Source organism: Salvelinus fontinalis, chromosome 39 (genome assembly GCF_029448725.1).
Source record: "Salvelinus fontinalis isolate EN_2023a chromosome 39, ASM2944872v1, whole genome shotgun sequence".
NCBI lineage: Eukaryota > Metazoa > Chordata > Actinopteri > Salmoniformes > Salmonidae > Salvelinus > Salvelinus fontinalis.
Genome location: NC_074703.1, coordinates 5,411,041 through 5,437,311, shown reverse-complemented (window position 1 = coordinate 5,437,311; position 26,271 = coordinate 5,411,041). Strand labels below are relative to the sequence as shown.

The 26,271-nt window shown below is 43.5% G+C and overlaps 1 pseudogene; it reads left to right on the top strand.

Annotated features, from left to right (window-relative positions):
• Positions 1-1,006: 1,006 nt before the first annotated feature.
• Positions 1,007-4,436, top strand: LOC129838462 (beta-1,3-galactosyl-O-glycosyl-glycoprotein beta-1,6-N-acetylglucosaminyltransferase 3-like; annotated as a pseudogene).
• The last annotated feature ends 21,835 nt before the right edge of the window (positions 4,437-26,271 follow it).

The window sequence follows — 26,271 nt, the reverse complement described above, 5'->3', positions numbered from 1 at the left end:
ATAATTGGCTGGTGGACCTCTTTGGCTAGCCGGGAGATGGACCTAGCTCGACAACACCTGTCAATTTTTTGGACCTTAAATGAAACTGCCATAAAAATTTATTTATCACAATTTTCTTTAACTATTTTTGGTCTTTAAAGCAGGGACGACAGACAACTTCTATCCTTTTTCCCCCTTCCACTTGCCTCTTCCATTTTTGCAGTAATGCTTCAATTAGTTGGTTTTAATTTTCGGTAGAGCAGACATTTCCATATATTTGTGTTAGCTGCATGTGTTTATAACTTCACCAGTACTATTTATGATATAATTTACAAAGCTTATACATTTACATTTTTTCACAATATTTGTTAAACTGTAATTGCAACCAACTTCCTATGGCTTGTTTAAAAAAGTAACTATATTTTGGAGATTATTTGGTTTTCAAATAACTGAAAGTGAGTGGTTGTAATCTGAATAAAGGGAAAAAGGCCATTCTAGGATGTTAGTCAATAGGACAGTGACAATACCAGTATTGTGATATTTTCTCCATGACAAAAAAGAAAACATGAAACTATTTTAAAATATTGTGTTCAAAATGTATGGGCTAGATATTTGAACTCTGTATGGCAAGCGTGATTGTCTGACTGAACACATTTATGAGGCTGCTTGTACCCACATCTCAAAGCTACAGGAAAGACGGATGTTTAATGTGAGGCTCAGCTATGTTAGGATTTTAGTATTGTAGTATATTCCCAGCTTGTGTCACAATGCTGACCAGGAAACAAGCCACATTATAAAGGGAAATCCGTATCTAGGCTCATACAGAGCTTTTCCTCCCTGGTCTGCTACGCAGATAGTAAGAGCGTCTGCTAAATGACTAAAATGTAAATGTAAAATGTAATAGTGTTTACAGAAAGTCCACGCCCACTAGAGTGTATACGCCATGCCCATAGACCACGCCCAGTATAGTCAATGATTACACCTCTTCCTTTGAAACTGAGTTGTGTGTGACTTTTTATTTGAGCTGTGAGGTGCTGGTGAGACACATAGCTCCGTTGTTCAGCGGTGTGCAACTCCTGCTCCTTAGCTGTGGTGTTGATGGATACTAATACCACAAAGAGAATACCACATACAGGGTTCTCCCAATTCTTTTTTAAACAAGGTGGTGCTACTGAATGCAATGGAAGGGAGGACATTTCCTGCAATCTAAAGCATTGAAATACTCTTGGCGTGTGGTGCCAGGTCTCAAATGATTACAAATAACGTTTTTAAAAATGACAGTGGCGCAGCCAGTCCACAAGGTGGCGAAGCGCCACTCTTACATTCTTTGAGGAGAACCCTGACATAGAAAGATAATACCGACCAGTCATGGCTTCTGTTCGGTTGTTCAGGTCTCAGAGATCCTTCAAGAATTTATCTCTGATCCTACTGAGTGCATCCGTCTCTCTGCTCCTGTGGGCCGCTCTCAGATGCCCGCCGGGCTCTGACAGGAGTCGTCTCCTCGCTCTGGACCTCCTGCCCCTGGACTACGCTGCCGACCTGCCGGCCTGCTCAGCCATCATCCAGGGAGACCTGGAGGGTCTGGAGAGGAAGCAGCTCAGCCTCCTGCTGAAGACTATGAAGAAACAGCAGTTGCTGTCAGAGGCGTTCTACCACAACGTGACTCAGGACTGTCAGAGGTACGTTACAGAAAGAGCGTTCATCACCGTTCCTCTCAGTCAGGAGGAGAAGGAGTTCCCCATCGCCTACTCCATGGTCATCCACGACCAGATTGAGATGTTTGAGCGGCTCCTGCGTGCCGTGTACACTCCTCAGAACGTGTACTGCATCCACATCGACCAGAAGTCATCCGTGGACTTCAGGACGGCAGTGAGGGCTATCGTGTCCTGTCTGCCTAATGTGTTTGTGGCCAGTAAGTTAGAGAGTGTGGTATACGCCTCCTGGTCCAGAGTGCAGGCTGATCTGAACTGTATGGAGGATCTCCTGAAGTCACCTGTCCAGTGGAGGTACCTGATCAACACCTGTGGAACAGACTTCCCCATTAAGACCAACGCTGAGATGGTTCAGGCCCTCAAGCTGCAGAACGGGAGGAACAGCCTGGAGTCAGAGACAGACGACTATAAAAACAGCAGATGGCAGTTTCACCACAAAATCACCAGCAACATGGTGGTCAAGACGAACGAAGAGCCCTCCTCCAATCAGCACCCCCATGTTCTCTGGCAACGCCTACTTCCTGGTGTCCAGGGCCTTCGTCCGTCACGTGATGGAGTCTCAGGAGGTCCGGGCGCTGTTGGAGTGGGAGAAGGACACCTACAGTCCTGATGAACACCTGTGGGCCACCCTGCAGCGCATGCCCTCTGTGCCAGGATCTAACCCTTCGCACATCAAGTACCATGAATCAGACATGAAGGCCATTGCTCGCATCGTGAAGTGGCATTCCCTGGAAGGAGATGTGAGGAGCGGAGCCCCATATCCACCCTGCTCGGGTGTATACTGGAGGTCCGTTTGTGTCTACGGGGCTGGAGATCTCAGGTGGCTCCTACAACATCACCACCTCATCGCTAACAAGTTTGACCCTGAGGTGGATAATGTGGCTATCAGGTGTCTGGAGTCGTACCTGCACTTCAAAGCTACATACCGTGTTTCACCAAGGACAGTGGAATCTGAGAGGATCTTACAAAAACTATGAAATGTTAAAAGTTGTAAATACGGTAATGTGCATTTATTTGAAATATGTTTTTAAATGTTGTATATTTCTGATTGTACTGTAAAGAGAAATGTAGGTTTTATTTAAAATATACTCTGAGTGTACAAAACATGAGGAACACTTTCCTCATGTTGAGTTGCACACCCTTTTGCCCTCAGAACAGCCTCAATTCCTCAGGGCATGGTCTGTACAAGGTGTCGAAAGCATTCCACAGGGATGCTGGCCCATGTCGACTCCAATGCTTCCCACAGTTGTGTCAGGTTGGCTCGATGTCCTTTGGGTGGTGGATCATTATTGATACACACAGGAAGCTGTTGAGCGGGAAAAACACAGCAGCATTGCAGTTCTTGACACACTCAAACCGGTGCGCCTGGCACCTACTACCATACCCCGTTCAAAGGCACTTAAATATTCTGTCTTGCCCTCTGTCTTGCCCCTCACCCTTTGAATGGCACACACAATCCATGTCTCAATTGTCTCAAGGATTAAAAATCCCCCTCCCCTTCATATACAATGATTGAAGTGGATTTAACAGGTGACATACGAGATCATAGCTTCTATCACCTGGATTCAACTGGTCAGTTGTGGTCATGGAAAGAGCTTGTTTTGTCCATGTATTTCTTATTTCTGATTTGCGCCGTACAGTTCTGATTGGACTGTATATTCCAGACACATGTATTTCTTCCTGTGCTCTGTATTTATTACAACAGCAGTACCATCTAGTGGAATGACTAGTCTAACTGGACACAGCATTTTGTTATACACAAGGTTAGTTATAAACTTGGCCATGTACCACAACCCCTCGGCCTTAATACTTAAATAACTAATACTACAGAAGCAGTGTATCTTTGCTCAGTGTTTTAATCAAAGCATGTTTCGTGTTTCTGTATCAATATGGGCTTTAAAATTCTACCTGTAGTAATTTGATAAAACTGACCTTTATTCGAATATAAGTTTCTCTGGAGACATAATTACAATTTATCCAGGGTGGAGGAGGAATATGTTCCCAAAACAAAAAAACTGGATTCTACAATGTTTCTTTTAGGGTGTAAAAAACAGTCACCTGATGTTGCAAGAACGTTCCCAGAACACATTTTGTCTGTTCTTTAAAGGGTCCCAGAATGTTTAATTAGGTATTGGGAACATTGTGTGGACATGACTGCACTCCACACCACCCTATCCCACCTGGACAAGAGTAATACTACAACTACTGTTCGTTGACTACAAGTCAGCCTTCAACACCATAGTATACTAGTATACCCTCCAAGCTCGTCACTAAGCTCAGGGCCCTCCATGTGCAACTGGATCCTGGACTTCCTGACTGGCCAACCCCAGGTGGTAGGCAACAACACCTCCGCCACGCTGATTCTCAACACAGGGGCCCTACAGGGGTGTGTGCTCAGCCCCTCCTGTACTACCTGTTCATCCACGACTGGGTAACTAAATCAGTAAATAACTTTCTATGCCACGTATTTGATGGAAGATTGGAACTGAACAAAGGTTTGCTGAAGACACAACAGTGGTAGGCCTGATCATCAACAACGAAGAGACAGCCTACAGGGAGGAGGTTAGAGCCCTGGCGGAGTGGTGAAAGGACCATAACCTCTCCCTCAACGTCTACAATCCAAGGGGCTGATTGTGGACTACAGGAGACAAAAGGAAGAGCACGCCCACATCTATATCGACAGGGCTGTAGTGGGAAGGGTCAAAAGCTTCCAGTTTCTCGGCGTATACATCTCCGAGGACATCACATTGTAGTGAAGGAGGCAAATTCACAATGGCCCCTAAGACCCTCACAAACTTCTACAGATGCACCATTGAGAGCATTCTGTCGGGTTGTATCACCGCCTGGTACGGCAACTGCATCGCCTTTCCGATTTTTTTTGGGGGGGGGGGGGTCTCAAATTATGGTTGAGAGTTAGAATAATAGAATAGACAAGGTGCATTTTTTAAACTTAGTTGTGCATCAGCAGTTTCTCTATATATGTTTTACTCTATATATCATTCACTGACAGTCACTAAATTAGCCCATGTAAGTTAAATTAATGTAGATTGGTAAATTAGCCTAGTTAGTCTAGCCAGCTATCTAAACTTGTAGTAATCATAGACGAATTACTGACCGGGCACGCAGTGCACAAGCCCAAAGGCCCTGACCTCCAGAGGGCCCCCATTGATTTTGTTAGTCACTCTCACTCAGATATCATATTAACATGGCATAAGTCATGGCATAATGTGTAGAATTGCTGGAAATTAGCTTTAAAACTGCTAATTGGCCAGCAGGAACATAATCAAACTCTAATGTTCTCTTTTAAATGACTGTAATGTTCTCTTTTAAACTAGTTAGCTGTAAAACTGCTAAATAAATACTTCTGTAAAGCAAACTCATTTGATTACGTTTTGCTAATAAAGTGTAGATCCCTCTGTACGTATTAAATGATAGCTTTTAATCCTGGTGCTGAGTTAATGTGTAGCGGCTAATTGTATAGCTAATAGGCTGTATGTTTGTAGATGGACTCTGGTGAATGAAGCTACAGCAGCCAAGGTGATCATGGCTGGGGTCATTTTCAGTGGTGTAAAGTACTTAAGTAAAAATACTTTAAAGTACTACTTCAGTACTTTACTATTTTTATTGAAACCAACTTTAACTTTTACTTCACTACATTCCTAAAGAAAATAATGTACTTTTTACTCCATAATTTTTCCTGACACCCAAAAGTAAAGTTATTTTGAATGCTTAGCAGAACAGGAAAATGGTCCAATTCACACACTTATCAAGAGAACATCCCTACTACCTAAACTGGCTGATTCACTAAACACAAATGCTTAGTTTGTAAATTATGTCTGAGTGTTGGAGTGTGCCCCTGGCTATCCATCTTTCTTTCTTTTACATAAATGTGTGCTGTCTGGTTTGCTTAATATAAGGAATTTGAAATGATTTTTACTTTTGATACTTAAGTACATTTTATCAATAGCATTTATTTTGATATAAGTACATTTAAAACCAAATACTTTTAGACTTTTACTCAAGTAGTATTTTACTAGGTTACTCACTTTTACTTGAGTAATTTTCTATTAAGGTATCTTTACTTTTATTCAAGTATGACAATTGGGCACTTTTTCCACCACTGAGCACTTGGGATTGTTTTTTCTGTTCTCCAAATAGCATTTTAGAGTTTTAAATTGTATAGAAATGCAGTGTGTGCGTGTGTGTATGTGGAGTGTTGTTCGTGTATGTGGCTGCGTCCATGCCTGATTCTATATGTCTGTGGGGTGTTGTTCGTGTATGTGGCTGCGTCCATGCCTGATTCTATGTGTCTGTGTGGTGTTGTTCGTGTATGTGGCTGCGTCCATGCCTGATTCTATGTGTCTGTGGGGTGTTGTTCGTGTATGTGGCTGCGTCCATGCCTGATTCTATGTGTCTGTGGGGTGTTGTTCGTGTATGTGGCTGCGTCCATGCCTGATTCTATGTGTCTGTGGGGTGTTGTTCGTGTATGTGGCTGCGTCCATGCCTGATTCTATGTGTCTGTGGGGTGTTGTTCGTGTATGTGGCTGCGTCCATGCCTGATTCTATATGTCTGTGGGGTGTTGTTCGTGTATGTGGCTGCGTCCATGCCTGATTCTATGTGTCTGTGGGGTGTTGTTCGTGTATGTGGCTGCGTCCATGCCTGATTCTATATGTCTGTGGGGTGTTGTTCGTGTATGTGGCTGCGTCCATGCCTGATTCTATGTGTCTGTGGGGTGTTGTTCGTGTATGTGGCTGCGTCCATGCCTGATTCTATGTGTCTGTGGGGTGTTGTTCGTGTATGTGGCTGCGTCCATGCCTGATTCTATATGTCTGTGGGGTGTTGTTCGTGTATGTGGCTGCGTCCATGCCTGATTCTATGTGTCTGTGGGGTGTTGTTCGTATATGTGGCTGCGTCCATGCCTGATTCTATGTGTCTGTGGGGTGTTGTTCGTGTATGTGGCTGCGTCCATGCCTGATTCTATGTGTCTGTGGGGTGTTGTTCGTCAGTCTGAGCTCTCAGGATAGTTACTCAGTATCAGTTGGTAATCCTCCTTTCCTACAAACAGAGGTGTTCTTTCAATGTGGCCCCCTTAGAGACCCCTCCACTGAGGGGGAGAGGTGACTGTTGAATCACATGCGTAGAGGAACCGAACCGGTCATTCTGGTCATCCTACACCATCTAAACTGTTAGATATGGTTTCATTGAATGGTCTAAGAGAAATACTTCTCCTCCCCTTTGACTTAAAGCATCCTCACCCATTACTCACACACACACACACACACATCTACCCTGTTATACCTGTTACCATGGAACCATGACCTGGGACTTAGCTGTTATACCTGTTACCATATTATCATGACTTGGGACTTAGCTGAGGTATATGTTATCATGACCTGGGACTTAGCTGAGGTATGTGTTATCATGACCTGGGACTTAGCTGATGTATGTGTTATCATGACCTGGGACTTAGCTGAGGTATGTGTTATCATGACCTGGGACTTAGCTGAGGTATGTGTTATCATGACCTGGGACTTAGCTGAGGTATATGTTACCATGACCTGGGACTTAGCTGAGTTATGTGTTACCATGACCTGGGACTTAGCTGAGGTATATGTTACCATGACCTGGGACTTAGCTGAGGTATATGTTACCATGACCTGGGACTTAGCTGAGGTATATGTTACCATGACCTGGGACTTAGCTGAGGTATATGTTACCATGACCTGGGACTTATTTGAGGTATATGTTACCATGACCTGGGACTTAATTGAGGTATATGTTACCATGACCTGGGACTTAGTTGAGGTATATGTTACCATGACCTGGGACTTAGTTGAGGTATATGTTACCATGACCTGGGACTTAGCTGAGGTATATGTTACCATGACCTGGGACTTAGCTGAGGTATATGTTACCATGACCTGGGACTTAGCTGAGGTATATGTTACCATGACCTGGGACTTAGCTGAGGTATATGTTACCATGACCTGGGCCTTAGTTGAGGTACAGTATGTGCATGTCTTTCTGATGGAGTGTTTAAAAAAAAAAAAATACTGACATTGAGATAGTTTAATCAGTTAAACATTTACATATGAACCCACCAGATTGAAGTATTTGCACAAATATTATGCTGTACTTTAAGAGTGAAGAGCAGGAGTCACCTACCTGACATAGCAGCAGTGGTGGAAAAAGTACCCATTAGTCATACTTGAGTAGAAGTAAATGACTCAAGTAAAAGTGAAAGTCACCCAGTAAAATACTCCTTGAGTAAAAGTCAAAGAGTATTTGGTTTTAAACGTAGTTCAAATATCTAAATAATGTAATTGCTAAAATATACTTAAGTATCAAATTCTATATATTAAGCAAACAAATACACAATTTTCTTGTTTTTTAATTAACAGATAGCCAGGAACACACTCCAACACTCAGATATCATTTACAAACGGAGCATATGTTTAGTGAGTCCACCAGATCAACGGCAGTAGGGATGACCAGGGCTGTTCTCTGTTTAGTGAGTCCACCAGATCAGAGGCAGTAGGGATGACCAGGGTTGTTCTCTTGATAAGTGCGTGAATTGGACCATTTCTTTGTCCTGCTAAGCATTCAAAATGTAATGAGTACTTTTGGGTGTCAGGAAAAAAGTATGGAGTAAAAAGTACATCATTTTCTTTAGGAATGTAGTAAAGTAAAAGTAAAACTTGTCAAAAATATAAATAGTAAAATGAAGTACACATATCCCCAAAAAAGTACTTAAGAAGTACTTTAAAGTATTTTACACAACTGATTATGGTGGAGTAACTACAATGTTGTTGAACGCTTTGAGCGGTTTCCTTCCTCTCCGACAACTGAATCGACTGTATCTTTGTAGTGACTGGGTGTATTGATACACCATTCAAAGTGTAATTAATAACTTCACTCTGCTCAAAGAGATATTCAATGTCTGCATATTTTTATTTTACCCATCTACCAATAGGTGCCCTTCTTTGCAAGGCATTGGAAAACATCCCTGGTCTTTGTGGTTGAATCTGTGTTTGAAATTCACAGCTCGGCTGAGGGACTTTACAGATAATTATATGTTCGGGGTACTGAGATGAGATTTTTGAACGACTATCATTGCACAAAGAGTGAATCCATGAAATGTATTGTGACTTGTTAAGCACGTTTTTACTCCTGAACTTATTTAGGCTTACTTAGCATTGTCACGCCCTGACCTTAGTTTTCTATGTTTTCTGTATTATTTTGGTCAGGGTGTGACGAGGGTGGGTATGTGTGTTTTGTCCTGTCTAGGGTTTTTGTTTATCTATGGGGATTTTGTATGTCTAGGTAATGTAGATCTATGGTGGCCTGAATTGGTTCCTAATCAAAGGCAGCTGTTTATCGTTGTCTCTGATTGGGGATCCTATTTAGGTTGCCATTTTCCATTTAGGTTTTGTGGGTTATTGTCTATGTGTAGTTGCATGTCAGCACTCGTAATTAGCTTCACGGTCATTTTGTTAGTTTGTTTAGTGTTCTTTGTTTATTAAAGAAGAATGTACTCATATCATGCTGCACCTTGGTCTCCTCACCATGACGAACATGACAGGCTTGCCATAACAAAGGGGTTGAATACTTATTGAATTATTATTTCAGCTTTTCATTTTGTATTAATTTGTAAATATTTTGATAATATAATTGCACTTTGACATTATGGGGTATTGTGTGTAAACCAGTAACAAAACATCTAAATGTAATCCATTTGTAATTCAGGCTGTAACAACAAAATGTGGAAACAGTCAAGGGGTGTGAATACTTTCTGAAGGCGCTGTTGAAGGTTAGGTGTTAGAAACAGTCTAAATGTCAACCAGTAATTCAGAGGTCATGGTCACCTTACTAATGGATAACAACTAAGGTTACAGTATGCCTACTCTATTGCTATTATCTGAAAGCTACCAGAATACTCAGCCCTAAAACAAACACCTGTTTTGCCCTTAAATGCCCCAAAAATAGAGGTACAGTTCAGGTGGAATGCCATCCGGGACAGACGATTTCCCCTTTTTAGCACCTTTCAGTGCTGACTCCAGTTCCTCTAATGAGATGCAGATCCGCAGATTGCTTCTCCTCCAATACGGGCAAATCAAGATGATCTAAAAACTGAATTTGTCTGGTTCAAACTGGATAGAAGATTTATATAACTCCTGGTAAAAAGACTGAAATGTTGCATTCATTTCCTGTGGGTCAGAAAGTAAGCCTTTAACCAGGGATTGAATAGCTTCTATAGAAGTACAAGATTCACCTTGTTTCAACTTTAAGGCTAGAAGCCTGCTTGGTTTGCTCCCATTAAAATGATAGTTCTGCCTCACTCTATGCATGTGTCATGGGTTAGTTGTGTAGAGGTGAGAACGGAGTCAGGCGCAGGACACAGAACTGAGTCAAATAACGTACTTTTACTGATTTACTAAATAATCAGGAAAAAATAAATCCACGCAGGGATCACAAACCCAAACACAACAGACTAACACAGAACCGGGAACAATCACGCACAAAACATCATGACAACCAGAGGGTTAAATAGGGAAATAATAATAACGGAATGGGAACCAGGTGTGTACAATCAAGACATTACAAATGGAAAAAGAAACGTGGATCGGTGGCAGCTAGAAAGCCGGTGACGACGACCGCCGAACACCGCCCGATCAAGGAGAGGCACCAACTTCGGCGGAAGTCGTGACAGCATGATGAACTCAGCTCTCCTCAATAAATCATTAAATTCCAGTTTAATCACCCTTAAATCATTGCTGACATTATGAGTAATTCCTTTTCAGGTTTTGTTGATTCAGTGATTCCTGGCTTTATTGAGGTAAGATGCAAAATAAGATGTAAAGTCTGTGATTAACCCTTTAGTAGCCATCCATGTAAACCTGGGGTCCTCTGCAGAGTCCTTGTTTTTTCTAAGAATTCAAATTGAAATTCATCCACGAACAATTCATTTTGAAGAAGGGTCATATTACAACGGCAACATTTTGTTCTATTTACCTTAAAGCTCACATCCACTTGTGTAACCAGGGGATTATGATCTGAAAGCGTCGCAGGCAATATTTGTATTGGCGTGACGCACATACTTAGAGTGCGTGAGAATAGAGAACAATCAATTCTAGAGTATGATTTGTGATATGCAGAAAAACAGGTATAATCTTTGATGCCGGGATTCTGAACTCGCCACACAGAGATACTGAGACGTTCCGTCATTCCATTCAATTGATGCTGATTGTTGGGCGTGTGAAAACCTTTGTGTGGATCTATCAAGGTTGAGATTGAAAACTGCATTCATATCTGCCCCTATGACCAATTCGTACTCTGAAAGTGATAATTCTTTGGTAAGGCCATCGAAAAAGCTGTCCTCAAAAACAGCGGGTGCAGAGATAGACACAAATGCTACTTTCTTACCATAGATGTGTAAATGTAAGCTAAGTGGCCTGAAGTATCCTTGCTAGTCTTTTCGATAACTAAAGTTATATTCCTTTTAATCAAAATAACCAGGCCTTTGGACTTAGCGGCTCCACTAGTTGAAGCAGCAACTTTATACACCTTATCCTGTAAGCGATGGATATCCCCTACTCGCAAATGAGATTCCTGGACAAATACAATATCAATATTTTTATGACGCATTACTGTAAGTCTAAACATTGAATTTTCTTTATTTTTGCATTCAACCAACACACATTCAGGCATAAAAGAGACAGCTTATTAACCATTGTCAAAAACAATCCTGGTAATTACGAGTTGAACTGAAAGTGGTTCAGATTTACCTTCGATAAGTAGTGACAAGTACCCTCCCGTCACCCGCCGCCAGACCCCCCCTCTGTTTCTGAGAGCATTACATCCACACAACGCAGCTCTGTAGGTCTCTAGACTCAGGCCTATTCTTCCTAAATAAAATATATTGCCATCAGGTTATCAACAAAAAAAAAGAAGTTTAAAGTAGACAAATTCATTGCGATATAACCAAGCGAAAGGACACTTGTGAAGCTGTGTAGCCAAACATGAAAACAAAACCTGGCAACAGTGGGAATTTCTCTCTCTTCTCAACCCTTCATCTCTCTCCAACCACGTCTCCATCTATCTCCTCTCATGCCTCCGTTCTCTCTTGCCAGGAAGTGATTGTAAGTTCTTCACTGATTAAATAACTTGCCTGTGTCACGCCTGCTCCCTCTCTGGCGCTCTAGGGCGCCAGACTGCCTTCATTACGCACACCTGTCAACATCGTTACACATTACACGCACCTGCGCTTCACCACCGGTCACCATCACCATCCTTGGACTCACCTGGACTCCTTTAATTTGTTGATTGCCTTCCCTATTTCTGTCTACCTCCCCGTGTGTTCCCTGTATCAGCATTGATGTCGTTTCCCCTGTCTAGATGCTGTCCGTGTTCTGTTCTGTTTCATGTTCTTTATTCATTGAATGTTCACTCCCTGTACCTGATTCTCCTCCCCGATCCTTACAGAATGCTGATACCACTAAATAAGCATCAGGAAGTTTTTTTGGGGTGAAGTCGGGTCTGGGTGCCGTCGCCGAGGGAACTGGGGTGCTTCAGTCAGCTTGTCGGGCTTCCACGCCTTAGCTGGCTCATGAGGTCTTCTTGCCTCAGTGGGATCGGCAGGCGCCCACCCCACGTCATGCTTCAGCCGGCCATCAGGCTCCCACTCGACGGGATCGTCGGGCTGTCACTCCTCAGCCGGGTCGTCAGGCTCCCACGCCTGAGCCGGCTTGCCAGGCTCCCATGCCTGAGCCGGTTCGTCGGGCTTCTACACCCCAGTCGGTTTGTCCAGCGTCCATGCCTCGGCTGGCCCATACTTTCCCGTGTGTTCCCTGTATCAGCATTGATGTCATTTCCCCTGTCCAGACGCTGTCCGTATTCTGTTTCTGTTCTGTTTCATGTCCGTTATTCATTAAATGTAAACTCCCTGTACCTGCTTCTCGTCCCCGCCGTCGATCCTTACAGCCTGATTAAATAGTTCCTCTATTAGTAAGGGGAGACAGGGAGAAACTGTCTGATTAAATAGTTCCTCTATTAGTAAGGAGAGACAAATCAAATCAAATTGTATTTGTCACATACACATGGTTAGCAGATGTTAATGCGAGTGTAGCGAAATGCTTGTGCTTCTAGTTCCGACAATGCAGTAATAACCAAAGAGTAATCTAACCTAACAATTCCATAACTACTACCTTATACACACAAGTGTAAAGGGATAAAGAATATGTACATAAAGATATATGAATGAGTGATGGTACAGAACGGCATAGGCAAGATGCAGTAGATGGTATAGAGTACAGTATATACATATGAGATGAGTAATGTAGGGTATGTAAACATAAAGTGGCATTGTTTAAAGTGGCTAGTGATACATTTTTACATACATTTCCATCAATTCCCATTATTAAAGTGGCTGGAGTTGAGTCAGTAGGTTGGCAGCAGCCACTAAATGTTAGTGGTGGCTGTTTAACAGTCTGATGGCCTTGAGATATAAGCTGTTTTTCAGTCTCTCGGTCCCTGCTTTGATGCACCTGTACTGACCTCGCCTTCTGGATGATAGCGGGGTGAACAGGCAGTGGCTCGGGTGGTTGTTGTCCTTGATGATCTTTATGGCCTTCCTGTGGCATCGGGTGGTGTAGGTGTCCTGGAGGGCAGGTAGTTTGCCCCCGGTGATGCGTTGTGTAGACCTCACTACCCTCTGGAGAACCTTACGGTTGTGGGCGGAGCAGTTGCCGTACCAGGCGGTGATACAGCCCGACAGGATGCTCTCGATTGTGCATCTGTAGAAGTTTGTGAGTGCTTCTGGTGACAAGCCAAATTTCTTCAGCCTCCTGAGGTTGAGGAGGCGCTGCTGCGCCTTCTTCACAACGCTGTCTGTGTGGGTGGACCAATTCAGTTTGTCCGTGACGTGTACGCCGAGGAACTTAAAACTTACTACCCTCTCCACTACTGTCCCATCGATGTGGATAGGGGGTGCTCCCTCTGCTGTTTCCTGAAGTCCACAATCATCTCCTTTGTTTTGTTGACGTTGAGTGTGAGGTTATTTTCCTGACACCACACTCCGAGGGCCCTCACCTCCTCCCTGTAGGCCGTCTCGTTGTTGTTGGTAATCAAGCCTACCACTGTAGTGTCGTCTGCAAACTTGATGATTGAGTTGGAGGCGTGCATGGCCACGCAGTCGTGGGTGAACAGGGAGTACAGGAGAGGGCTCAAAACGCACCCTTGTGGGGCCCCAGTGTTGAGGATCAGCGGGGTGGAGATGTTGTTACCTACCCTCACCACCTGGGGGCGGCCCGTCAGGAAGTCCAGTACCCAGTTGCCCAGGGCCGGGTCGAGACCCAGGGTCTCGAGCTTGATGACGAGTTTGGAGGGCACGATGGTGTTAAATGCTGAGCTGTAGTCGATGAACAGCATTCTCACATAGGTGTTCCTCTTGTCCAGATGGGTTAGGGCAGTGTGCAGTGTGGTTGCAATTGCGTTGTCTGTGGACCTATTGGGTCGGTAAGCAAAATGGAGTGGGTCTAGGATGTCAGGTAGGGTGGAGGTGATATGGTCCTTGACTAGTCTCTCAAAGCACTTCATGATGACGGAAGTGAATGCTACGGGGCGGTAGTCGTTTAGCTCAGTTACCTTAGCTTTCTTGGGAACAGGAACAATGGTGGCCCTCTTGAAGCATGTGGGAACAGCAGACTGGGATAAGGATTGATTGAATATGTCCGTACACACACCAGCCAGCTGGTCTGCGCATGCTCTGAGGACGCGGCTGGAAATGCCGTCTGGGCCTGCAGCCTTGCGAGGGTTAACACGTTTAAATGTTTTACTCACCTCGGCTGCAGTGAAGGAGAGCCCGCAGGTTTTGGTAGCGGGCCGTGTCAGTGGCACTGTATTGTCCTCAAAGCGAGCAAAAAAGTTATTTAGTCTGTCTGGGAGAAAGACATCCTGGTCCGCGACGGGGCTGGTTTTCTTTTTGTCTGAGCCGTTGAATTGCGACTCTATTTTGTCTCTATACTGGCACTTAGCTTGTTTGATTGCCTTGCGGAGGGAATAGCTACACTGTTTGTATTCGGTCATGTTTCCGGTCACCTTGCCCTGGTTAAAAGCAGTGGTTCGCGCTTTCAGTTTCGGCGAATGCTGCCATCAATCCACGGTTTCTGGTTTGGGAATGTTTTAATCGTTGCTGTGGGTACGACATCGTCAATGCACTTTCTAATGAACTCGCTCACCGAATCAGCGTATTTGTCAATGTTGTTGTTGGACGTAATGCGGAACATATCCCAATCCACGTGATCGAAGCAGTCTTGAAGCGTGGAATCAGATTGGTCGGACCAGCGTTGAACAGACCTGAGCTCGGGAGCTTCTTGTTTTTGTTTCTGTCTGTAGGCTGGAAGCAACAAAATGGAGTCGTGGTCAGCTTTTCCCGAAAGGAGGGCGGGGGAGGGCCTTATATGCGTCGCGGAAGTTAGAATAACAATGATCCAGGGTTTTACCAGCCCTGGTAGCACAATCGATATGCTGATAGAATTTAGGGAGTCTTGTTTCCAGATTAGCCTTGTTAAAATCCCCAGCTACAATGAATGCAGCCTCAGGATGTGTGGTTTCCAGTTTACATAGAGTCAGATAAAGTTCGTTCAGGGCCATCGATGTGTCTGCTTGGGGGGGGAATATATACGGCTGTGATTATAATCGAAGAGAATTCCCTTGGTAGATAATGCGGTCGGGGGAAACAGGGGGAAACTGTCTGATTAAATAGTTCCTCTATTAGTAAGGAGAGAAAGGGGGAAACTGTCTGATTAAATACCTCCTCTATTAGTAAGGAGAGAAAGGGAGAAACTGTCTGATTAAATAGCTCCTCTATTAGTAAGGAGAAGGGGGGGAAACTGTCTGATTAAATAGCTCCTCTATTAGTAAGGGGAGACGGGGGGGAACTGTCTGATTAAATAGCTCCTCTATTAGTAAGGAGAAGGGGGGGAAACTGTCTGATTAAATAGCTCCTCTATTAATAAGGAGAGACAGGGGGAAACTGTCTGATTAAATAGCTCCTCTATTAGTAAGGAGAGACAGGGAGAAACTGTCTGATTAAATATCTCCTCTATTAGTAAGGGGAGACAGGGGGAAACTGTCTGATTAAATAGCTCCTCTATTAGTAAGGAGAGACAGGGGGAAACTGTCTGATTAAATAGCTCCTCTATTAGTAAGGAGAGACAGGGGGAAACTGTCTGATTAAATAGCTCCTCTATTAGTAAGGAGAGACAGGGGGAAACTGTCTGATTAAATAGCTCCTCTATTAGTAAGGAGAGACAGGGGGAAACTGTCTGATTAAATAGCTCCTCTATTAGTAAGGAGAGACAGGGGGAAACTGTCTGATTAAATAGCTCCTCTATTAGTAAGGGGAGACAGGGGGAAACTATCTGGTTAAATAGCTCCTCTATTAGTAAGGAGAGACAGGGGGAAACTGTCTGATTAAATAGCTCCTCTATTAGTAAGGAGAGACAGGGGGAAACTGTCTGATTAAATAGCTCCTCTATTAGTAAGGAGAGACAGGGGGAAACTGTCTGATTAAATAGCTCCTCTATTAGTAAGGGGAGACAGTTTTGGTTAAGTGATCATTTGTAAAGTGGCTCTCTATTTTCCCTCTGCTTGTATACTAGACTACCACTGGAGAAAACTACTGACATTGTTCTGAGTTCATTTTCATGCAACTGCCAGTCACTGAATATTTACAGCCAAGGTGAGAAGGGAGGTGCCAGCAGTCAAATCCTGGAGAATTTGGGATTCAATTTCAATTGAGTAACATTTCTCTGATTTCCCTAAGCCCAAAATGGGAAACTATTCATTAAATGTATATTTACATGTATATGATTTCCTTAAATCATCCTGTGTTTCCCTTGATTTTTTTTATGTTATGTTTTTGCAACATACTAATCAAATCAAACGTTTGTCACATGCGCCGAATACAACAAGTGTAGACCTTACCGTGAAATGCTTACTTACGAGCCCTTAACCAACAATGCAGTTCAAGAAAGAGTTAAGAAAATATTTACCAAATAAACTAAAGTAAAAAATAATAAAAATTAACTAAATAAAATAAAACAACAAGGGGGGTACAGGTTAGTTGAGGTAATTTGTACATGTACAAATTGTAATTTTTTTGGGCCTTTCCTCTTTCCTCTAGTGAGTAAAGTGACTATGAGTAAAGTGACTATGCATTGATAATAAACAGCGAGTAGCAGCAGTGTACAAAACAAATGGGGGGGGTGTCAATGTAAATAATCTGGTGGCCATTTGATTAATTGTTCAGCAGTCTTATGGCTTGGGGGTAGAAGCTGTTAAGGAGCATTTTGGTCCTAGATTTGGCGCTCCGGTACCACTTGCCGTGCGGTAGCAGAGAGAACAGTCTATGACTTGGGTAACTGGAGTCATTGACAATTTTTTGGCCTTTCCTCTTTCCTCTAGTATATAGGTACTGGATGGCAGGAAGCTTGGCCCCATTGATGTACTGGGCCATACGCACTACCCTCTGTAGTACCCTACGTTCAGATGCCGAGCAGTTGCCATACCAGGCGGTGATGCAACCGGTCACGATGCTTTCGATGGTGCAGTTGTAGAACTTTGAGGATCTGGGGACCCATGAAAAATCTTTTCAGTCTGCTGAGGGGGAAAAGGTGTTGTCGTGCCCTCTTCACGACTGTCTTGGTGTGTTTGGACCATGATAGTTAGTTGGTGATGTGGACACCAATGAACTTTAAACTCTCGACCCGCTCCACTACAGCCCCGTCGATGTTAATGGGGGCCTGTTTGGCCGCCTTTTCCTGTAGTCCACGATCAGCTCATTCTTAGAATACTTCCATAACCACCTTATGGACACTTAAAAAGATTTAAAATTAAATTAAAACGAATCTCACACCTCCATTTCATCCCTCCATCTCTCCCTTCTACAGGTAATGATGCACCAGATGTTGACTGTCTGAACCTGGCTGGGCTGAGTGCAGTACCCCGGACGCTCCAGTGGTGGCGATCAACGCTGCTAAATACTCCTGCCACAGTGCTGCAGGCCTGGGGGCTGTGAGGGAGTTTTCTGAACACATCCTGCTGCTCAAGAAGAAGGCCAAGTCTCAGATGGAACAGGACCGCATCCACAGAAATACATTCTAAATGCTAGAATGTGTTCTAAAGTCACAGAGATCCATTCTAAACTCTAGAATGTGTTCTAAAGTCACAGAGATCCATTCTAAACTCTAGAATGTGTTCTAAAGTCACAGAGATCCATTCTAAACTCTAGAATGTGTTCTAAAGCAGTCATGGGCAAACTTTTTGGCTTGAGGGCCAAACAGATTTTTTTGGGACACTGATTTGTTTGTCGAAATCAATTTCTGGGACAGAAAAAGGGCAGTTATTTTAGAAATGATAATGGACCTATATATTTTATCTAGTTTTAGACCTTCATGACCAGGAGTGTTTTTTTACCCAGAATAATCATTTCCCGCCAAAGAACATTCTCATTCTGAACTTCACATGTAAACTGGAAGAGTTACATTCTCAATTGCATACTCCTCGCACCCACTCTCCCCGTCTCCTTCTCTTCCCTCCCTTGAAGCAGACAAGGAGAGAGGACACGAGGAATATGCAATTGAGAACATCCCCTTGTCATTCATTGTCATGTAAAAAAAGGAGTTGACAAGAAAGCAGTAACAGACTGACACTCAAGATATTGCATTCTAATCTGCATTCTATCAATCAGACAAACACTCTGCCTAATGTTCTGTCCAGGCATGAGTTCAAAGTGACAATACATCTTATTATCATCTCTACTTTCTCTGAGGTTCTAGAAAGAAGTATATTTACTCACTTTCATGCACTTGGCCAGCATCCCTGTGGAATGCCTTTGACTCCTTGTAGAGTCCATGCCCTGACAAATTTAGGGTAAAGGGGGGGTATATCTCTATATTAGGAAGGTTTTCTTAATGTTTTATACACTCAGTGTATACATATATGAGGCCTTTATCAGATTATATGTCTTTGAATGTAGTGGGACATTGGTTTGAGTTACTTTGACATTCTTGTTGGTTTTATTGTTTACTATTGTACTGTATTTTCCTGCAGTTTGTTTGTTAAATGTTAAATGATGTTCTCATAAATGGGTTTTGAGAAGGAGTATGCAATTGAGATCTTCCCAGGGATGACAAAATGCCCCTGGTCATTAGTGAGTTTAAGTCAGAACTGGTATAATTAAATATCCACAGTATGGGCCTATGGGGCTCTGGATAAAAGTTGTGCACTATGTAGGGAATAGGGTGCTATTTGGGCTCCCGAGTGGCACAGTGGTCTAAGACACTGCATCTCAGTGCAAGAGGCGTCCCTGCAGTACCTGGTTTGAATCCAGGCTGCATCACATCCGGATGTGATTAGGAGTCCCATATGGCGGTGCACAACCGGCCCAGCGTCGTCCGGGTTTGGCTGGGGTAAGCCGTTATTGTAAATAATAATTTGTTCTTGACTGACTTGCCTAGTGAAATAATTGTAAAACAATATGCATCCCATATGCAGTATGAATGCACTGGCAATTTTCCAGGAACTGACAGTAGAGGACGGTAGAGACAACAAAGTAAAGTTAGACTGAGGAGGAGAAAGGTGGGAGAGAGACAGGTCAGGACATCATAACTTTACCCACACTCAGATAAGCACTCAGACACGATAGAGAGGGCCGAGTCAGACACGATAGATAGGGCCGAGTCAGACACGATAGATAGGGCCGAGTCAGACACGATAGAGAGGGCCGAGTCAGACACGATAGAGGGCCGAGTCAGACACGATAGAGAGGGCCGAGTCAGACACGATAGAGAGGGCCGAGTCAGACACGATAGAGAGGGCCGAGTCAGACACGATAGAGAGGGCCGAGTCAGACACGATAGAGAGGGCCGAGTCAGACACGATAGAGAGGGCCGAGTCAGACACGATAGAGGGCCGAGTCAGACACGATAGATAGGGCCGAGTCAGACACGATAGAGAGGGCCGAGTCAGACACGATAGAGAGGGCCGAGTCAGACACGATAGAGAGGGCCGAGTCAGACACGATAGAGAGGGCCGAGTCAGACACGATAGATAGGGCCGAGTCAGACACGATAGAGAGGGCCGAGTCAGACACGATAGAGAGGGCCGAGTCAGACACGATAGAGAGGGCCGAGTCAGACACGATAGAGAGGGCCGAGTCAGACACGATAGAGAGGGCCGAGTCAGACACGATAGAGAGGGCCGAGTCAGACACGATAGAGGGCCGAGTCAGACACGATAGATAGGGCCGAGTCAGACACGATAGAGAGGGCCGAGTCAGACACGATAGAGGGCCGAGTCAGACACGATAGAGAGGGCCGAGTCAGACACGATAGAGAGGGCCGAGTCAGACACGATAGAGAGGGCCGAGTCAGACACGATAGAGGGCCGAGTCAGACACGATAGAGAGGGCAGAGTCAGACACGATAGAGGGCCGAGTCATACATGTCAGCATAAAATAAAGTGGTAGTCAGAGGGGTCACTTTAATCTATCTCCAGTTATCTTACTGTTATATAACTAATTACTGTAGCTGATGTAAAATCAGCTGGGTGAGGATAGGTGATTGATAGACTCTCACTGAAGGGCTTGTATTTGTAAATGATAGCAACCTAGTGTCTTTGTCCTTGCTTTCAGATTAAGTCTGAGTGACAAGGCCTATGTGTTTTTGGTTTAGGGCTGAGTGAATGCAGCTCTGCACTGACTGTAGATGTTCTTGCTGGCTTAATCAGATCTGAAATGTGTGCGCACTGCTGCAGGTGTAAATCATTCATTGATAGTCTGACCACATGATGGAAAGAACCAGCTTCTTGTCACTTTCGAGTCAGTGATGAAATCTAATCCCGTACAAGCCATTGCTATAACCACAAATGTGATACCACAAATCCTTACCATTATTGCATTCTCTGGTAATACGTTATCAGTTAAGAAACCTCACTTCCTTTCAGTTCCTCCTATTAACAAATTTGCACCGGAGGTCAAATCTTCAACATCTCCAGTTGTATCTCCAAAGTTAAACATTAACACATACCTAATGTAAGTTCTACAGCTGCACCATCAAGAACACCGCCTGGTATGGCAACTGCTCGGCATCTGACTGCAAGGCTCTACAGAGGGTAGTGCAACGGCCCAGTACATCACTTGGGCCAGGCTTTCTGCTTTCCAGGACGTCTAGGCGGTGTCAGAGAAAGGCCCCAAAAATTGTCAAAGAATCCAGTCACCCAGTTACCGCACGGCAAGCGGTACCGGAGCGCCAAGTCCAGGTCCAAAAGGCTCCTTAACAGCTTCTACGTCCAAGCCATAAGACTGCTGAACAATTAATCAAATGGCCACCCGGACAATTTACATTGACCCCCCCCTTTGGTTTTACACTGCTGTTACTCAATGTTTATTATCTATGCATAGTCACTTTACCCCTACCTACATGTACAAATTACCCCAATTACCTTGTCTAACCTGTACCGCCGCACATTGACTCGATACCGGTACCCCCTATATACAGCCTCGTTATTATTATATTGTGTTTCTTTTTTTACTTTAGTTTATTTACTGAATATTTTCATAAAACTGCATTGTTGGTTATGGGCTTGTAAGTAAGGATTTCACAGTAAGGTCTACACAGGTTGTATTTGGCGCATGTGACAAATATAATTTGACTTGATCGGTAATCTAGAAACTGGTGAAATTATGCTTTTGACTTCATGGAAAGTTATTTTGAGCAATTTGTTTTCTATTCATTCATACTCTGGGAGTTCAAATGTTCCTTTCATTGCTGCAACATTATAATCATTGGCCACAATGAGGGCTGTATTCTGATTCCTTTAGTGTTTTGTCATAAACTGTATTGAGCTGCTTTCACTTGAGTATTGAGTCTACTGTGTACTAGAGCACATGACTTCAAACATAACGAGGCTATTGCTCTGTTGCAGACCAAAGTCAAAGGTTCAAAGTTGTTTTTGTTAAGCATCCAACTTGCTGTTTGGAATGTTTGCAAATGGCTTTGAATTACTCTGCAGTTTTTATTAGGAATCTTTTTTTTTAAAGTACCTTTTCAGTGGCATGTTGAAAGAGACATACAGTGGTTTAGAATCACAATATATTTATCTGTACAAAAAATTATTGGTTAATTGGTTTGAATATATACATCTAGGGCAATGAATATTCAGGAAAAATGACATTTACAAAATGTTCAGATTCAAATCTATTGTGTAGATCAAATATGACTGTCAGATAGATTGGAGTAGTATAGGAGATTTGGTTCTATTCATTCTATTTCTATTTTCAACATGCAGTTACAGATACAGCCCTGACATTAGTTTAAGGCAGCCTATCTAATAGTTTCAGAAAAGTAGTCACTTCCTAAAATCTGTATTCAAATAGTTTAGAAAAGTAGTGACTTTCTGAGATCTGTATTCAAATAGTTGTAGTCGCCTCCAAATTAACTATTTGTTCCCCAGGAAAAATTGTTACTTTGCACAAAGCATAGTTAAAACTACAGTAATCCCAGATCTATTCTGTAGTCAAATTAGAGACGATGGAGTTCAAAATCATTTAAAAGTGTGTTTTTGGTAACAAGACCAACTGAGGCATATTTATTACTACTGTTTTGTCAGCATCTGTATTTTAGAGTGTATCTGTGTTTTACCTTGATCTCAGTCGCTGTGTGCACCACGTTTTGACAAGTTGTGACAAATCTCACCATTACAACAGGCCTCTCTGCCAAAGGTTAAAGGCCAAATGGATAAACATATGGGCTACAACATAGCCTATATCATATATGTATTGGTTACTGGCAAAATCATTTGGGATTTTTTGGGCTCATTAAACGTCTTTAATGTTGGCCTCAAAATGTATCCAACCCTTTCCACATCAACAGAACAGCAGTGGAGAAGGTGGAAAGTTTTAAGTTCCTTGGAGTACACATCACGGACAAACTGAATTGGTCTACCCACACAGACAGCGTGGTAAAGAAGGCGCAACAATGCCTCTTCAACCTCAGGAGGCTGAAGAAATTTGGCTTGTCACCTAAAACTCACAAACCTTTACAGATGCACAATCGAGAGCATCCTGTCGGGCTGCATCAACGTCTGGTACGGTAACTGCACCTCCCACAACCGCAAGGCTCTCCAGAGGGTGGTGCGGTTTGTACAACGTATCATCGGTGGCAAACTACCTGCCCTCCAGGACACCTACAGCCCCTAACGTCACAGGAAGGCCAAAAAGATCATCAAGGACAACAACCACCCGAGGCACTGCCTGTTCACCCCGCTATCATCCAGAAGGCGAGGTCAGTACAGGTACATCAAAGCGGGGACCGAGAGACTGAAAATAGCTTTTGTCTCAAGGCCATCAGACTGTTAAACAGCCATCACTAACACAGAGAGGCTGCTGCCAACATACAGACTTGAAATCTAGTGTAGGTTATGCATTCAGTACTAGATTAATTCTCTGATCCTTTGATTGTCAGTTCATGCGGTAAGAGCTCTGATAGGTTGGAGGACGTCCTTAGGAAGTTGTCATAATTACTATGTAAGTCTATTGAAGGGGGTGAGAACCATGAGCCTCCTAGGTTTTGTATTGAAACCCATATGTATCCAGAGGAGGACGGAATCTAGCTGACCTCCGGCTAAACAATGGTGCTACCCTAAAGAGTGCTGTTTAGGCTACTGTAGACCTTCATTGCAAAACAGTGTGTTTTAATAAATGATTTGGTGACGTGAATATACACTACATGACCGAAAGTATGTGGCCCTGCTCGTCGAACATCTCATTCCAAAGTCATTGGCATGGAGTTGGTCCCCCCCTTTGCTGCTATAACAGCCCCCACTCTTCTGGGGAAGGCTTTCCACTAGATGTTGGAACATTGCTGCGGGTACTTGCTTCCATTCAGAGCATTAGTGAGGTTGGGCACTGATGTTGGGTGATTAGGTCTGGCTCGCAGTCGGCGATCCATCCCAAAGGTGTTCGATGGGGTTGAGGTCAGGGCTCTGTGCAGGCCAGTCAAGTTCTTCCACACCGATCAACAAACCATTTCTGTACGGATCTAGCTTTGTGCACAGGGACATTGTCATGCTGAAACAGGAAAGGACCTTCACTAAACTGTTGCCACGAAGATGGAAGCACAGAATAGTCAACAATATAATTGTATGCTGTAGCATTAAGATTTCCCTTCACTGGAACTAAGGGGCCTAGCCTGAACCATGAATAACACCCCCAGACCATTATTCCTCCTCCACCAAACTTTACAGTTGGCACTATGGATTTGGGCAGGTAGCAGATTTGTCCGTCGGACTCCCAGTTGGTGAAGCGTGATTCATCACTCCAGAGAACACGTTTCCACTGCTCCAGAGTCCAATGGCGGCAAGGTTTATACCACTCAAGCCGTCGCTTGGCATTGCGCATGGTGAGCTTAGGCTTGTGTCTGGGTGCTCGGCCATGGAAACCCATTTCATGAAGCTCCCGACTAATAATTATTGTGCTGATGTTGCTTCCAGAGACAGTTTGGCACTCAGTAGTAAGTGTTGCAACCAAGGTCAGGCGATTTTTACGTGCTATGCGCTTAAGCACTCGGCGGTCCCGTTCCTTGAGCTTGTGTGGCCTACCACTTCGCAGCTGAGCCGTTGTTGCACCTAGATGTTTCCACTTTACAATAACAGCACTTACAGTTAACCGGAGCGTCTCTAGAAGGGCAGGAATTTGATGAACTGACTTGTTGTAAAGGTGGCATCCTATGACGGTGCCACGTTGAACGTGACCGAGCTCTTCAGTAAGGCCATTCTACTGCCAATGTTTGTCTATGGAGATTGCATGGCTGTGTGCTCCAACGGGTGTGGCTGAAATAGCCAAATCCACTAATTTGAATGGGTGTCTAAAAATGATACAGTATTGTTATGTTTCACAATTTTTATGAAATTCACTGAGGAGGATGGTCCTCCCTTTCCCCCTCTGAGGAGCCTCCACTGACTCTGTTAGTACCATACCATGGTTCATCGCATTCTCTGGGAATAAAATACCATAAAATAGAGTGGAGGCTGGTGGGAGAAGCTATAGGAAGACAGGCTCATTGTAATGGCAGAAATGGAATAAATGGAACGGTATCACACATATTGAAACCACATTTGACTCCGTTCCATTAATTCCATTCCAGCCATTACAATGAGCCTGTCCTCCTATAGCTCCTCCCACCAGCCTCCACTGATCAAACACCCTCATATGATATCAGTTGAGGAATCTGTTTTACTTTCAGTTCCTCCTTGCTCAAGAATATGCTCATGGGGTCAAGGACACTCAGTCCCCAGTTGATTTCCAAAGTAAAACATTAACATATCTTATGACCGGAAATCTATAAACTGGAGAAATTACACTTCTGACCTCACAAACTCATTGTCTGAGAGTCGGAGTTCTCCTTTCATGGCTGCACCGTTCTGACCATTGGAAACAATAAGGGTTCTATTCTGTTTGTGACTGCGTTGTCATAAACTACAGTATATTGTACTCTTTTCACAGCTCATTGCTCATTGTGAATGTTGTAGACCAGGGCTGCCCAACCCTCTTCCCGGACATCTACTGTCCTGTAGGTTTTCAGTCCTGTAGGTTTTCAGTTTTCAGCAACTAATTAGTAGAATCAGGTGTGTTAAATTAGGGTTGGACTGAAAACCCACAGGACTGTAGATCTCCAGGAAGAGGATTAGGCAGCCCTGGCAGCAGGTAGCCTAGTGGTTAGAGCGTTGGACTAGTAACCGCAAGGTTGCAAGATTGAATCCCCGAGCTGACTAGGTTAAAATCTGTCGTTCTGCCCCTGAACAAAGCAGTTAACCCACTGTTCCTAGGCAGTCATTGAAAATAAGAATTTGTTCTTGATTGACTTGCCTAGTTAAATAAAGGTAAAATTTAATTGTAGACTGTGGCCTTCTCTTTGAGGGTTTGCATAAATTAAGGACTGTGGCTTTAAGGGCTCATGTAGACTACATAAATCACTACCTTGTGGTTCATCTAATGGTCTTGTCTTAACGTTTGTCTTCACTTACATTTGTCTTTTCTTAGCACTGATTTAGCTGATAGCTGTTTTATTGAGGAACATTTGACTTGCAATGACTGTCATATGTGGTTGTCTTACCTATCTTAGTTGAATGCACTGACTTTGTCGCTTTGGATAAATTGTGTATGTAAACAAAGTCCCCTCATCAGTTCAGAATGTTCTCCTTAACTTTTAGTCTTTTAGTCTCTGCATCTTGAGTCAAACATTCAGTCAGAAGGTCACTCAAATGTCACTTTTGGTTTATTTATATGTGGTCTAACATATTGTATATAGAATTTTCAATTTAATCAGATTAACTTCACAGAAGTGTATGTGGGGTATATCATGGATATTGAGGTTAGCCCCAGCTTTAACTCCTTCTGTCAATTGAGTTACTAAAGAGTAGGCCCCCATGATGTAACATCAGGATACAGTATATAAAATAATATTATGAACTGCAATCTAGCGTTTATATATATGGTCATTCATGTTCATTATAGTACGA